The sequence below is a fragment of the Lynx canadensis genome, chromosome A2, assembly GCF_007474595.2.
Source record: "Lynx canadensis isolate LIC74 chromosome A2, mLynCan4.pri.v2, whole genome shotgun sequence".
NCBI classification, from domain to species: Eukaryota; Metazoa; Chordata; class Mammalia; order Carnivora; family Felidae; genus Lynx; species Lynx canadensis.
This window is the reverse complement of record NC_044304.2, coordinates 10,607,603-10,611,929: the sequence shown is the minus strand read 5'-3', so window position 1 is coordinate 10,611,929 and position 4,327 is coordinate 10,607,603. Positions and strand designations below refer to the sequence as shown.

Here is a 4,327-nt window from a genome sequence, read left to right as displayed (position 1 = left end):
TCAAGGGCACTTCTTCACTCGCAGGACAATGGTCCCTTTTACACTTGCCATCCCGAAGGATCTCATCAGAGCCTCCTTTATGTCTTTGTTCCTCATGCTGTAGATGACGGGGTTCAGCATAGGCATGATCACTGAGGCTGTTGCACTTGAGCGTGAACTCTGGGTAGCAGCAGAGCTAAAGTATACTCCGAGGACCGCACAATAAAGTAAGGAGACAACCAAGAGGTGAGACATACAGGTGGAAAATGCTTTATACTTACCCTGAGCTGATGGGATTCTATGTATGGAGGAAATAATCTTAGAATAAGAGTAAAGGATCCCAGCAAGGGGACCACCAGCCACCAACACGGTTAAAAAATACATCACTGTGTCATTAAGAAAGGTGTCAGAGCAGGCAAGTTGGATCATCTGATTAAATGACAGAAAAAGTGAGTGTGTGCAGAAGTACAGCTGTAGCACCATTAAACTTTGTGAAAAGGAATGCAGGACACTCATGATCCAGGACACCAGAGCCAGCAGCCCACAGAGCCGGGGGTTCATGATGCCCGTGTAGTGCAGAGGGGGTGACAGATGGCCAAAAATCGGTCATAGGCCATCACGGTCAGGATGTAGTTGTCCAGTCCCGTGAAGAGTAGGAAAAAATACATCTGGGTGATGAAGTCCTCATAGGTTATGACGTTACTCTGGGTCTGGACGTTCCAGAGCATCTTTGGGACGGTGGTGGAGGTGAAGCAGATGTCTACAAAGGACAGGTTGACCAGGAAGAAGTACATGGGGGTGTGGAGGCGGGAGTCAGAGCTGACGGCCAGGAGGATGAGCAGGTTGCCAAACACAGTGATCAGGTACATGGAGAGGAAAAGCCCAAATATGAGGGGCTGCAGTTCTGGTTCCTCTGAAAATCCCCAAAGAAAAAAAGGAAATTCGTGTATCATTGCTGAGTCCCATGTGGTGGAGTTGAATACTAGGAGAGAAAATAATAACATGAGTATTTTTCAAGCAAATGAGCTTTACTCGTGTATTACCATTTATTTATTTTTCATTTTTTAAAGTTTTGATTTAAATTCCAGTTAGTTAACATGCAGTGTAATATCAGTTTCAGGTGCACAGTATAGTGATTCAACATTTCCATAAAACAGCCGGTGCTCATCACAACAGGTGCACTCCTTAATCCCCATCACCTATTTTACCCATCCCCCCATAACCATCAGTGTGTTCTCTATAGTTAAGAGTGTGCTTCTTGATTTGTCTTATTTTTCTCCCTTTTCTTGTTCGTGTTGTTTCTTAAATTCCACATATGAGTGAAATTTTATGGTTTTTGTCTTTCTCTGACTTATTTTTCTGAGCATACTACTCTCTAGCTCCATCCATATCATTGCAAATGGCAAGATTTCATTCTTTTTGATGGCCGAGTGTGTGTGTGTGTGTGTGTGTGTGTGTGTGTGTGTGTAAACTCTTCTTCATCCATTCACCAATCGATTGACACTTGGGCTATTTCCCTAGGTTGGCTATTTGAGATAATATTGCTATAACATCCTTGTGCATGTATCCCTCTGAATTAGTATTTTTTTATCCTTTGGGCAAATACCTAGTAGTGCAACCTACGGAATGGGAGAAGATATTAGCAGAAGACCTATCTGACAAAGAGTTAGTATCCAAAATCTGTAAAGAACTTATCAAACTCAACACCCCCCAAAATAATCCAGTTAATAAAGGGACAGAAACTTCAAGACACAGGGAGTCCTTCCTTCCCATGGTTTTTGCATTTTATTAATTTTTTCCCAAGATATTCTGTGACTAGAGATATATCCCTTTCTTATTTCCATCTGTTGGTTGACATCCTGGCATTTAAGGGTCACATATTGGAGTATATGAACTCAGGTACAATTCATTGCCCTGAGGACAGCTCATACCCTACAACACACACATGCACACACACGCACACACACACACACACACACACACACACACACACACACAGAGTGCATTATGGCATCCTGGCACTGATTGCTATCAGGCTTTTCCCACCCTCAACCACCATACTTTTGAAAGAAATGGTACAAGGCAAGCTGTCAACATCAGATTACCTTTATCCTAGAGAATGTGTAAATAGTACTTAAATTTTGTTGAGTATGCCTCCAATGGACATGTAAACATGGGAGCCCTTTTAATATGATCATCTTGTGTCCTGTATTTTCTTTAAAGCATACTTATTTAAGGGACAGAGAGAGAGAGAGAGGGAGGGAGAGAGAGAATCCTCTGTGCTGGCAGCACAGAGCCCAACACGGGGCTTGAACCCCCAAACCAGGAAATCATGACCTGAGTTGAAACCAAGCACTGAGTGCTTAACAGACTGAGCAACTCAGGTGCCCCTTGTGTCCTGTATTTAAAGAAACATAAAAAAGCAGTTCCAAAAACACAGACAGGAAAGAAATGGACACAGGGGAAAAAAAGATCTAATAAGCTCCAATTGTCCCTGAGAGACTGTGATGAAAGAAAAGCTTCCCTGGTTCTGGCAGCATTCCAGCCCCAGTTACATCCATTTGATGCCCAGAATAATTAAGATAGCTGGGAAAAAATGTACCTAAACAAGAAAGGAGGGGTATTTTTTATGATGTCAGGATCTTTTACTGATCGCATGTCTCTCTAGAAAATGTGCTAAGGGAATAAACCTGCAATTTACAACAGAAAATATACACTGTACAACAACAGAAGGGGATTTTTCAAGATGCAATAATAAAAGGTTTTTCTGAATGATTTTAAATGCAAAGCTTTTGGAATCAGAAAACCAGGCCTCGAAGGTCAGATCTATCCTATTAAGCTATTTGAACTTGGGAAAGACAATGAATCCATTCCAAATGTGAATATCCTTACTCAAAGAGTGGTGAGAGCAGTGTCCATCCTCCTAGGGTGGTAGACAGCGTTAGTCAGTGTATGTAAAAGGCTTACAATGGTTCCTTCTCATTAGTAAGTGGATGATTATCACTGGTGAAGAGATTGGCTGAGTTTTTTCTTCTATGTTGAACAAATATCTTCCTAGTTTCTATACAACTTGGTAATGAAGTATTACGCAGTAAAGCTAGTTAGCATACACTCTTTTGCAAATTAAACACACATTTTTATGTGAATACTCACCGTGAAAGATGATGCCAAGAAGTGTGTGTCTCAAGAAGTGCTGTTACAAGGAAACCGCTACCTCTATGGCTCTGGGTCTTTCTATAAATACAGAGCGTGCTCAAAACCACCATTCCTTAAAAAGCTCAGGGCACATGCCTCTAAGCCTAACACTCTGTTTTCCTACTCTCCTTGGCTGCAAAACTCCTTGGACATGTTCTAATTTCACTGGAACCACTTTATGTCCCTCTATTCCTTCCTCAGTCTCATCCAACTGGACTTCCGTTCCCACCGCTCATTGTCAACATTGATCCCTGTATTCTGAGACCAATGGACGCTTCTCTTTTGAACATACTATGTAAATTAATTGTAAATGCATCTACCTAGTCTCAGGTAACCTCAGGTGAAAGCTCTCAGGTTCCAATCTCTCAGAACCTTGCTTGAAATACCTGCTGAGCTCTCAGACTCATCTGGATGGGGTCTAGAAGATGAAAGTCTCCATGTGGAGGTCTGACTTCCTCCCTGCATGATTGATCACGGAGACGGAAACTCTGTTCCCAGACAGGACAGCAGGAAGGAGTGAAACATTGGTCCCTCCTCCCCCAGACTTGGGACCACCAAAGCAACAACCATGTCCTGGCCATTCCAAGGTTTCATATGCTATGGTTTTGCAGTGAAGGAGACATTTCCAGCTCCTTACGTCTGCTCATTAGACACTGTTGCCATTGTTACTCCCACCTTGGAGCACATCATTTCTCCATGGGCCACTGGAGTGCACAGAAAGGAAAAGTTTCCTGCTGACACTCTGTTCCTGGGAGTTTAGAAGTCAGGTGAGTCCAGTTTTGTATTACTCACGCTCATGAACTTGCCTGCCTTCCAGAGGTCTAACCAGCTTGCACTTCACCTTTGCCTTGAGTTGATAGTGAATTCATTGAATTGAGGGTTTACTTTACCATTTATAGTTTTGAAGTAATTTTAATAAACGAGGCACGTGATCCTCTTCATGTATGGTTTTGAAAGAAAAGTCTAAGGACTCACCCTAGAGTCTGAAATAAAGTCTGTGTTTGATTCTTTAATCTGAGGGACCCTGAGCTGACCCCAAATATACCCCTGAAAAAGACTTTTAGTAGGCAGAATAATGTCCCCCAAATATGTCCACATCTTAATCTCCAGACTTTTCGAATATATCTTGTGTCATGGCAAGGGAGAATTAGGG

At 42.3% G+C, this 4,327-nt stretch overlaps 1 pseudogene; it reads right to left on the bottom strand.

The window, feature by feature from the left end:
- LOC115527781 lies at positions 1-932 on the bottom strand (annotated as a pseudogene).
- Positions 933-4,327: the final 3,395 nt, after the last annotated feature.